The following is an 11,766-nucleotide window of genomic DNA, read 5'->3' as shown; positions in this document are numbered from 1 at the left end:
CCATTACTGGTTTATCGACCCTGGACTGAGACTGACATCATGGAAGCATAACAATGCTTACCAGATCCAGAGATTTCTGGACCCCATTTTGCTGACGAGTTGCGAGATTTCTGCGCACAATCTGCCCGACTGGGGTTGAATTGCGTCGCATATTGGCAAAAAAGTTCAAACCGACCGACCTCTGCAAAATAGAGGCCAGTATGCTACAACTGGATTTGCGACCTACCAACAGTGAACGAGGACATAATGATAACGCTCAATATGAAGCAGCCATCCAAAGACTGTGTCAAGCCATCACCACTATATTTCCAACCAAAATCAATATGTCCCACATTTACACCTGCAAACAGAAACCCGGTGAAGGGACTGATGATTTTGTACACCGCATCCTTGAGGAAGTCAGCAAGCACAGCGGTCATCAGAGACCAAGGGATTTGGGTAATGAATCAGGACCATGGGAGAGTATTGCATGCAATGCAATAATTAAAGGCCTCATGCCAGATGTCGCCACTGAAGTAAAGAACATTGGGATGGTGTGAGGGTCCTCGTTTGGCTGACGTTCGCGATATGTTTGCCATGCTCATAACCAAGTTGAGACGCGTAAGACAACCAAAAGGGACAAGTGTGAAAAGGAGCTGCATTTGGCAGCCATGACCATGTATTACGCAGTTGGTGTAAAAAGAGGACGAGGCCGAAGTTGAAGACGTGGACGTGTGGGAGAGGAGGTCGAAATGGGCCACGCCAGAGCTATGATCCGAATATTTGTTTTTACTGTGGCCAGACTGGACACTGGAAGAAGGACTGTCCACAGCTGAAGAGTGATGAAACGCTTGCTGACTGTGATTCACGTAGTAAAGTTTTGCATGCTATTTCCGTCCTAGAGCAAAGATATTTCTTTCAGAATATAGGAACTTATGTTCATCAGTAGTGACGCCAGGGGAGTTTGATTGTCCTCCAAAGTTAAGTGGAAACCACGTTTACTGTATGTCTGCCTCAGGCCAGGTTGTGAAGGAGAAAATGACAATGCCCATTGCGTGTTGTCACTCCCGATGAGCTCTCCTTCAAACACTCATTTTTGTTATCAGAGTTGTGTCCCATTAACCTGATGGGCTGTGATCTCATGTGTAAATTAGGCATTATTTTAACTTCTACACCAGAGGGTGTTAAGGTTATGTTACAGCCTGACAAAGTTTTCACAGCAGTGCAGTTTGATTCATCGGCACTTACATATGCTTATGAGTGGAAACTTCCCAGCTCTCCTTTTTCACAACAACTAGTGGAAGAAGCAAAAGCGTTAGTTTCACCCCTTTCTGATTTCATGCAACCTACTGATTTGCACTGCACATCACACATTTCTTCGGGGCCTGACAATGACTATGAGAAGAAGTGAAAAAATATGTGCGCCTACTTTATTGGCTGTGTCGCTCAGCCAATAAAGTAGGCTGAGCGACACAGCGTCTCAAGATACTCACCTCCCCGAAGGTCAACAGCCGAAGAGGACGGCATCTGAGCCTCTGATTCCCCAGTGGTATCAGAGAAGAGGGGAAGGGTTAGGTCCCTTTCAGACAGTTCTTCAGTGGAAGAACCTAGAGTCTTCCCCTCCGACTCACGAAATGAGGTCTCCTTTTTAACTTCAGCTCTGCGATCAACCCCCAGGGACTCAAAGTTAAATGCAACATTGCGTCAGAGGCCAACACCGAGAGTCCGAAAAGGAAATATAGATCACCCTACTCACTTTTCACCTAAAGAAATGAAGGAAGAGCTAGTTTCCCAAGAAATAACCTGTGTGTAATTTGTTTTGATAACTTAGAAAAACGAAAATGACATACCTACTTTCCTTTATGCTTTTAATGGTTCTCACCTTCTCAACACTAAATGTGAGAAGTGTGAAATCAAAGACAAGAGCCCAGAGTATTTTATCCTTCTTAGACTCCATTAAATCAGATGTGTTTTTAATACAAGAATGTGGACTACCTTTTTTAAAAAACCATAGACAATGGGAGGAAATGTGGCCCCATTTATCGATATGGAGTGGCTCAAATCAAAATAAAAATGATGGTGTGGCCATTCTAATTAAAAATCCGCATGTTCTGGTGAAAGGTAGCACAGTGGTGAGAGACGGACGGGCACTTTTAGCACACTTGAATTTTATGGGGCAAGACTTTAACCTCTTAAATATTTATGGTTTCAATGGAAAAAATGAAAGGTATGACCTTTTAGAAGATATACAGCTTTACATGCTAGGGCAAGTACCTTTAGTTGTAGGAGGGGATTTTAACTGTATCTTGAGCAGGAAAGATAGAAAAAGAGCAGGGGTAGATTTTAAAGTGGATAAGACTTCGATTTTACTTCAGGGCATATGCAGGGATTTTAAGCTTACTGACTGTTTTAAAACCATGCATCCCAGAGAGGAGGGCTTCACCTGGTTTAGTCATGATGGCACCAGAGCCTCTCGCATTGATTATTTCTTTACTAGAGATTGCCCACCCACTGATGTTAGATTAACCCCTGTTTTCTTTTCAGACCACCTTATGCTCTCCTGCACCCTTTCACCCCCTTCTGGTGTGACGGTAGGAAGTGGTCTGTGGAAACTCAACTGTTCCCTGTTGGAGGATGAAATCATAGTCAGTCAGTACAGGGAATGTTATAAAGAGTGGCAGACCCTTCAAGACCTCTACGAAACACATGCACAATGGTGGGAAATGGTGAAGGAAACGACCCAGACTTTTTTTAAACAGCAAGGTAAACGTAAAAAAAGGAAAGAGAATAGATGTATGATGGGACTACATAAACGCTTACAGCGCTACTTTAAACTAAATCAGTGTGGCATAGACTTTAAAGAAGAAATCAAAGATGTCAAAAAGGAAATGTCAGTTTTAGCAGAAATAAAGAGTAAAGGAATTTTTGTAAGAAGCAGGGAGCAGGAAATTGAGGAAGGTGAAAAAGAAAGAAAGTTATAAATAAAAAGGAATGTAATCAAAATCTAAAAAGAGAAGATGGGTTTTTAACAAAATCCACACAAGAGATGATTGAAACTGTACATACCTTTTATAGTAACATGTACAAAGAGAAACCAGTGCACTTGGAAACATCGGCAGAAATCTTAAAATTCGTTGACAAAACCGTAAAAGAGAATGCACACTTGACACAGAATTTTACTGCTTTAGAGTTAAAAAAATGCCTAACAGGTTTTAAGAGAAGTCGAGCTCCGGGTTTAGACGGGCTTCCTGCAGAATTCTATCTGACCTATTGGGACCTTTTATCATCAGACATTTTAGATGTTTTTAAAGATTTTGAAAAACTCGACCGACTGCCTGACAGTTTTAGAGTGGGAATAGTGACTCTACTTTATAAAAAAAATGATAAGACTGACCTAAAGAATTGGAGGCCAATCACACTTTTAAACTTTGACTGTAAACTTTTTAGCAAGGTTTTAGCGACACGGATGTCCTCTGTTTTAGAGGAGGTAATTCACCCAGACCAAGCTTGTGCCATCTCAGGGAGACAACTCACCGACAGCCTCGTACTGATTCGAGACATCATTGATTACGCTAGAGACAGAAACACCCGGCTTGTCATCTTAAATTTAGACTTTGAAAAAGCATTTGATCGGGTCTCGCATCAATATCTCTTTCAGGTGTTGCAGCCATCGAAAAGGGCCCGATTGTTCCTACTTGGTGAGCTTTGCTTGGTTGAGACGCTTGCCCCCCCCCCCTGCTCCTCGGCTGACCAAGTAGAAACAATCTATTCGATGGCTGCCTTGTCTTTTACTCTGTGAAAAAGACAAGGCAGCCACAAACACCACGGGAACACCGTATTGAGGCTTTGTTCTGACCACTCATTCGGTGTCGCGTTTCTTTCAAGCAATTCTCCCGGTTAGCCCGCACTCGGCTCGCTCCCAGAGCCGTGTTAAAGTCCACTTCGCATTCACTCTCTTTTCTCAGCAGATTAAAAGAAAATTTCATCTTGGGCTCCCTGAAACTTCCATCCTGCACCGCTGTTTGCTTTTTCACAAGAGCAGAGGAGAGCGCACCGTTCCCAGCGGCACTGCAGTACCGGGTCGAGGCTTGGAGTGAACGGAGCAAGCTTCTTTTTCAACTCCTATTCTTAAAAATCCATTTAATATGTTGTCCTCGTATAGAGGACATATTAAACTGATAAGAACAGATACTACACTTGATCTTAGCCAAAAGGCCGAGAAGCGATAACTGTCCACTGTTTCAGGTCCGAGGGCCCTTGCTGGCACAATGCGCACTTGTAGCAGTGTTCTTTTTATGGCCATAGGTGGCCAGAGTGTCACGTTGCACCTCCGCCCACCCGCTGCACTGAGCACTCTTCAGCCCTTTTAAATGGTATAACTTTGCACTCCCGCATGCTCCAGCAAGCACCATTCAAGCAACAACTTTGCACTCCAGCTTCGAACATCGGCACAATCGCAACAAGTAAGGCGACTCTACTCAGAGAAGTCACTCTGCACAGTAACAAGATTTCTTTTGCACAGACAGAAAGGGCTTCACCCGCAAAGGTAAAGCCTGCCAAAAATAGAAACAACTCATTAGTGCTGCTCTCCACGAAAGTCTTTAGTAAAAGGCGAAAGACTTGTATGTTATGAAGAGAAACCAGAGTACGATTATCCGTCACTGCGGGAGCAGGGCATCAGGCTAGTTGCCATAGCCACCTTCCCCATGGTGAGCGTTGCTTGGTTGAAACGCTTGCCCCTGTGCAATCGACAAGGCAGCAACAAAAACACCACGGGAACACCGTATTGAGGCTTTGTTCTGACCGCTCATTCGGTGTCGCGTTTCTTTCAAGCAATTCTCCTGGTTAGCCCACACTCGGCTCGCTCCCAGAGCCGTGTTAAAGTCTACTTCGCATTCACTCTCTTTTCTCAGCAGACTCTTGGGATTTTATCTATAAAATGAATTCCTTCACTCAAACTATGTTAAAACTGCTTTGTCCTTCATATTTACCATGTCTAGAAAGATTTAAACAAAAAAAAAACAACGTTGTACTTGGCAGTAAAAGAAAGAGCAAATCTAAAGTTTCAGGAATCCGAGAATAAGCTTACTTTCATGAGTTCTTCACGATTTCGGATTTTGCTATAAAATGAATTCCTTCACTCAAACTAAATTAAAACTGCTAAACCGCTAATCTGTTACATGTAAGGCAGATGTCAAATTCACCGAAATAGGATCTAAGGGTATTCGGCCAATCGAGCTGTAGCAGCTTTGGTAAAAGAGTATAAGTTGAAGAGTTTGTGAATAAAGGTGTGCGCACACATAGTGAGCTGTAGGAAAATAGGCAGGGAGCAATGCCGGCTGGGGTATATGTTCTTGTATGTTGTCTGACTGTTTGATTTGAATGTGTTGTGTAAGTGTCCTGTTGAATGTTACATGTTTGGGCTTTGACACTTCACTGTGGTTGTTAACTGTGTGGTGTGTCCTGAAATGTTATATGTTTGGGCTGTGTGACATGCTTAATGCTTGTCAGTAGCTACCCACTTATTCATATATAGCAACTGACAACATAAGAAGTCTGGACATACTTTGATAGTAGTTGTAGAAGTATCCTTATTAATAATAGATAAACTAATTCATAGTGATAGAACAGTAGATGAACAGGTGCCTGCACATGTCTCACGAAAATAAAATGGGTGTATGATTGCTGACGGCAGAGCAATACTGCCAAACTTATGAGTTCTTGTGGCAAACTTGATTCAGTGTCTTGACGTGTATACGCTGTTTCGCTGACTTGATTGTCACAAGAAACAAAGTGTGTTTGATAAGATCCGACCATTTTATTACGGGAGGATCAGTATGTATGGATTCTGAAGTGACTGATAAACCCATTCGTATCGTAAGCATAATCTAATACGTGAGACAACGCCCTGGCACACAATCAAAAAAAAAAAGAGAGAGCGGTTTTGTGTCCCCACAGTCCATAATGTAGAAAAGAGAGAAAAAAGCCTTTCTGATTTGGTGTGTGTGCTCATAGTGCAGAGTGTAGAGAAAAGAAAGCCGTTTTGGTGTCACGGGTGTTGTCACATTTCTAAATTGTGAAAGGAAATTATTTTAGAGGAAGCACTAGAGTTTAGATCCCACATTTGTTGATAGGCATTCATTTATTTCTTCACTTCTGATAAAAATGATAAGACTGACCTAAAGAATTGGAGGCCAATCACACTTTTAAACTTTGACTGTAAACTTTTTAGCAAGGTTTTAACGACACGGATGTCCTCTGTTTTAGAGGAGGTAATTCACCCAGACCAGGCTTGTGCCATCTCAGAGAGACAACTCACCGACAGCCTCGTACTGATTCGAGACATCATTGATTACGCTAGAGACAGAAACACCCGGCTTGTCATCTTAAATTTAGACTTTGAAAAAGCTTTTGATCGGGTCTCGCATCAATATCTCTTTCAGGTGTTGCAGCCATCGAATAGGGCCCGATTGTTCCTACTTGGTGAGATTTGCTTGGTTGAGACGCTTGCTCCCCCCCCTTGCTCCTCGGCTGACCAAGTAGGAACAATCGGGCCCTATTCGATGGCTGCCTTGTCTTTTACTCTGTGCAAAAGACAAGGCAGCCACAAACACCACGGGAACACCGTATTGAGGCTTTGTTCTGACCACTCATTCGGTGTCGCGTTTCTTTCAAGCAATTCTCCCGGTTAGCCCACACTCGGCTCGCTCCCAGAGCTGTGTTAAAGTCTACTTCGCATTCACTCTCTTTTCTCAGCAGATTAAAAGAAAGTTTCATCTTGGGCTCCCTGAAACTTCCATCCTGCACCGCTGTTTGCTTTTTCACAAGAGCAGAGAAGAGCGCACCGTTCCCAGCGGCACTGCAGTACCGGGTCGATGCTTGGAGTGAACGGAGCAAGCTTCTTTTTCAACTCCTATTCTTAAAAATCCATTTAATATGTAGTCCTCGTATAGAGGACATATTAAACTGATAAGAACAGATACTACACTTGATCTTAGCCAAAAGGCCGAGAAGCGATAACTGTCCACTGTTTCAGGTCCGAGGGCCCTTGCTGGCACAATGCGCACTTGTAGCAGTGTTCTTTTTATGGCCATAGGTGGCCAGAGTGTCACGTTGCACCTCCGCCCACCCGCTGCACTGAGCACTCTTCAGCCCTTTTAAATGGTATAACTTTGCACTCCCGCATGCTCCAGCAAGCACCATTCAAGCAACAACTTTAAACTCCAGCTTCGAACATCGGCACAATCGCAACAAGTAAGGCGACTCTACTCAGAGAAGTCACTCTGCACAGTAACAAGATTTCTTTTGCACAGACAGAAAGGGCTTCACCCGCAAAGGTAAAGCCTGCCAAAAATAGAAACAACTCATTAGTGCTGCTCTCCACGAAAGTCTTTAGTAAAAGGCGAAAGACTTGTATGTTATGAAGAGAAACCAGAGTACGATTATCCGTCACTGCGGGAGCAGGGCATCAGGCTAGTTGCCATAGCCACCTTCCCCATGGTGAGCGTTGCTTGGTTGAAACGCTTGCCCCTGTGCAATCGACAAGGCAGCAACAAAAACACCACGGGAACACCGTATTGAGGCTTTGTTCTGACCGCTCATTCGGTGTCGCGTTTCTTTCAAGCAATTCTCCCGGTCAGCCCACACTCGGCTCGCTCCCAGAGCCGTGTTAAAGTCTACTTCGCATTCACTCTCTTTTCTCAGCAGACTCTTGGGATTTTATCTATAAAATGAATTCCTTCACTCAAACTATGTTAAAAATGCTTTGTCCTTCATATTTACCATGTCTAGAAAGATTTAAACAAAAAAAAAACAACGTTGTACTTTGCAGTAAAAGAAAGAGCAAATCTAAAGTTTCAGGAATCCGAGAATAAGCTTACTTTCATGAGTTCTTCACGATTTCGGATTTTGCTATAAAATGAATTCCTTCACTCAAACTAAATTAAAACTGCTAAACCGCTAATCTGTTACATGTAAGGCAGATGTCAAATTCACCGAAATAGGATCTAAGGGTATTCGGCCAATCGAGCTGTAGCAGCTTTGGTAAAAGAGTATAAGTTGAAGAGTTTGTGAATAAAGGTGTGCGCACACATAGTGAGCTGTAGGAAAATAGGCAGGGAGCAATGCCGGCTGGGGTATATGTTCTTGTATGTTGTCTGACTGTTTGATTTGAATGTGTTGTGTAAGTGTACTGTTGAATGTTACATGTTTGGGCTTTGACACTTCACTGTGGTTGTTAACTGTGTGGTGTGTCCTGAAATGTTATATGTTTGGGCTGTGTGACATGCTTAATGCTTGTCAGTAGCTACCCACTTATTCATATATAGCAACTGACAACATAAGAAGTCTGGACATACTTTGATAGTAGTTGTAGAAGTATCCTTATTAATAATAGATAAACTAATTCATAGTGATAGAACAGTAGATGAACAGGTGCCTGCACATGTCTCACGAAAATAAAATGGGTGTATGATTGCTGACGGCAGAGCAATACTGCCAAACTTATGAGTTCTTGTGGCAAACTTGATTCAGTGTCTTGACGTGTATACGCTGTTTCGCTGACTTGATTGTCACAAGAAACAAAGTGTGTTTGATAAGATCCGACCATTTTATTACGGGAGGATCAGTATGTATGGATTCTGATGTGACTGATAAACCCATTCGTATCGTAAACATAATCTAATACGTGAGACAACGCCCTGGCACACAATCAAAAAAAAAAAGAGAGAGCGGTTTTGTGTCCCCACAGTCCATAATGTAGAAAAGAGAGAAAAAAGCCTTTCTGATTTGGTGTGTGTGCTCACAGTGCAGAGTGTAGAGAAAAGAGAGAAAAGAAAGCCGTTTTGGTGTCACGGGTGTTGTGACTTACACACACACATTTCTGAATTGAGAAAGGAAATTATTTTAGAGGAAGCACTAGAGTTTAGATCCCACATTTGTTGATAGGCATTCATTTATTTCTTCACTTCTGATGAAGTTTCAACAATAAACAACAAACTTTGTATTATGAGAAAGAACCAGACTCATTCTTCAGGAATCCGAAAATAAGCTCTATTTTACGAGTTATGCACGAATTCGGATTCTCCTATAAAACGAATTCCTTAACTCTAACCAAGTTAAGACTGCTTTGTCCTTCATATTTATTCATGTCTAATCAAGTTTCAACGATAAACAACGTTGTACTTTGTACTTCTTCAGCAATAAGCATCTCTCGACATATGACGAAATACAGATTTTGCTATAAAATGAATTCCTTCTATCAGCCTGACTTAAAACTGTTTGTCCTCCTTATTTATCCACTTCAAATCAAGTTTCAACAATTAAAAAAATGTTGTAGTTTGAGAAAAAACAACTTAATCTTAAGCAATCAGTAGGGTAAGAAAGGGTAAGAAAAGGTGCAAATGCCAACCATACATCACTAAAAGGTGGAGCGGAAGTATTCGGCTGCAAGTAGGTGCGAATGACTGACAATGTATGATCAAAAGAGGGAGCGGAGGTTTTCGACTGCAAGGTCTGAATGTCCAACCATAATTTGTAAAAACCGGGGAAGAAAAGGCTCGAAAGCCCGACTATACACCATCAAAAGCGGGAGCGGAGGTGTTCGGCTGCAAGTAGGTGTGAATGTTCGACCATAATTTGTAAAAAGCGGGTAAGAAAAGGTTCGAATGCCCGACTATATATTAACCAAAGCAGGAGGAGAGGTCTTCGGATAAGAGTGGGTGAGAATTTACAACCATAATCTATAAAATGCGGTGAAAAAAAAGGTGTGAATACCCCATAGAACACTAAAAGGTAGAGCGGAAGTGTTCGGCTGCAAGAAGGTGTGAATGTCTGACCATAGTTTGTAAAAAGCGGGTAAGAAAAGGTTTGAATGCCCGAACATACACCATCAAAGGAGGGAGCGGAGGTGTTCCGCTGTAAGAAGGTGTGAATGTCCGACCATAGTTGGCAAAAAGCAGGTAAGAAAAGGTTAAAATACCCGATTGTACACAATCAATAGCGGGAGCAGAGTTGTTCCGCTACTAAAAGGTGTGAAAGTCCGACCATGGTTTGTAAAAAGCGGGTAAGAAAAGGTGCGAATGCCCGACAATGTATGATTGTCTGGGCATTCAAATCTGGGAAGAAAAGGCTCGAAAGCCCGACTATACACCATCAACAGCTGGAGCGGAGGTGTTCAGCTGCAAGAAGGTCTGAATGTCCATCAATAATTGCTAGAAAACATGGAAGAGAATTTTCGAATATCAAACCGCACATGATCATAAGCGGGAGAGGAGGTGTTCAAATGCAAGAAGGTGTGAATGTCCACCCATAATTACTGCAAAATGGGTAAGAAAAGGTACGAATGCCCAACCATACATGATCCTAACAGGGAGCGGAGGTGTTTGGCTGCGACAAGGTGTGTATGTCCACCCATAATTAATGAAAAGCGGGCAACAAGTAGGTTTGAATACCCATCATCAAAAGCAGGAGTGGATGTGTTCGGCTACAAGAAGGTTTGAATGTCTGACCATAGTTTGTAAAAAGCGGGTAAGAAAAGGTTTGAATGCCCGAACATACACCATCAAAGGAGGGAGCGGAGGTGTTCCGCTGTAAGAAGGTGTGAATGTCCAACCATAATTGGCAAAAAGCAGGTAAGAAAAGGTTAAAATACCCTATTGTACACAATCAATAGCGGGAGCAGAGTTGTTCCGCTACTAAAAGGTGTGAAAGTCCGACCATGAATTGTAAAAAGCGGGTAAGAAAAGGTGCGAATGCCCGACAATGTATGATCAAAAGAGGGAGTGGAGGTTTTCGGCTGAAAGAAGGTCTGAATGTCCATCCATAATTTGTAAAAATCTGGGAAGAAAAGGCTCGAAAGCCCGACTATACACCATCAACAGCTAGAGCGGAGGTGTTCAGCTGCAAGAAGGTCTGAATGTCCATCAATAATTGCTAGAAAACATGGAAGAGAATTTTCGAATATCAAACCGCACATGATCATAAGCGGGAGAGGAGGTGTTAAAATGCAAAAAGGTGTGAATGTCCACCCATAATTACTGCAAAATGGGTAAGAAAAGGTACGAATGCCCAACCATACATCATCAAAAGCAGGAGTGGATGTGTTTGGCTACAAGAAGGTTTTAATGTCCGACCATAGTTTGTAAAAAGCGGGTAAGAAAAGGTTCGAATGCCCGAACATACACCATCAAAAGAGGGAGCGGAGGTGTTCCACTGTAAGAAGGTGTGAATGTCTGACCATAGTTGGTAAAAAGCGGGTAAGAAAAGGTGAAAATACCCGACTGTACACAATAAATAGCGGGAGCGGAGTTGTTCGGCTACTAAAAGGTGTGAAAGTCCGACCGTGGTTTGTAAAAAGCGGGTAAGAGAAGGTGCGAATGCCCGACAATGTATGATCAAAAGAGGGAGCGGAGGTTTTCGGCTGCAAGAAGGTCTGAATGTCCAACAATAATTTTGTAAAAACCGGGGAAGAAAAGGCTCGAAAGCCCGACTATACATCATCAAAAGCGGGAGCGGAGGTGTTCAGCTGCAAGAAGGTCTGAATGTCCATCAATAATAGCTAGAAAACATGAAAGAAAATTTTCGAATATCAAACCACACATCATCATAAGCGGGAGAGGAGGTGTTCAGCTGCAAGAAGGTGTGAATTTCCGACCATAGTTTGTAAAAAATGGGTAAGAAAAGGTGCGAATGCTCAACCATACATCATCAAAAGCAGGAGTGGATGTGTTCGGCTAAAAGAAGGTTTGAATGTCCGACCATAGTTCGTAAAATGCCGGTAAGAAAAGG

General features: G+C 42.6%; 4 non-coding genes across 4 annotated transcripts; all 4 read right to left on the bottom strand.

Moving 5' to 3' along the window:
- Nucleotides 1-4,022: 4,022 nt before the first annotated feature.
- Nucleotides 4,023-4,206, bottom strand: LOC140276078 (U2 spliceosomal RNA). The gene has a single exon (XR_011908765.1). It is a non-coding gene; the product is annotated as a U2 spliceosomal RNA (small nuclear RNA).
- A 308-nt stretch (nucleotides 4,207-4,514) lies between these two features.
- LOC140275735 (U5 spliceosomal RNA) lies at nucleotides 4,515-4,628 on the bottom strand. Its single transcript, XR_011908454.1, has one exon. It is a non-coding gene; the product is annotated as a U5 spliceosomal RNA (small nuclear RNA).
- A 2,185-nt stretch (nucleotides 4,629-6,813) lies between these two features.
- On the bottom strand, nucleotides 6,814-6,997 carry LOC140276044 (U2 spliceosomal RNA). Its single transcript, XR_011908734.1, has one exon. It is a non-coding gene; the product is annotated as a U2 spliceosomal RNA (small nuclear RNA).
- Nucleotides 6,998-7,305: 308 nt separating this feature from the next.
- Nucleotides 7,306-7,419, bottom strand: LOC140275734 (U5 spliceosomal RNA). Its single transcript, XR_011908453.1, has one exon. It is a non-coding gene; the product is annotated as a U5 spliceosomal RNA (small nuclear RNA).
- Nucleotides 7,420-11,766: the final 4,347 nt, after the last annotated feature.

The sequence above is a fragment of the Leuresthes tenuis genome, unplaced genomic scaffold, assembly GCF_036924035.1.
Source record: "Leuresthes tenuis unplaced genomic scaffold, fLeuTen1.0.hap1 SCAF_18, whole genome shotgun sequence".
NCBI lineage: Eukaryota > Metazoa > Chordata > Actinopteri > Atheriniformes > Atherinopsidae > Leuresthes > Leuresthes tenuis.
Note: the sequence above shows the minus strand (reverse complement) of the source record. Positions and strands in the feature narration are given on the sequence as shown.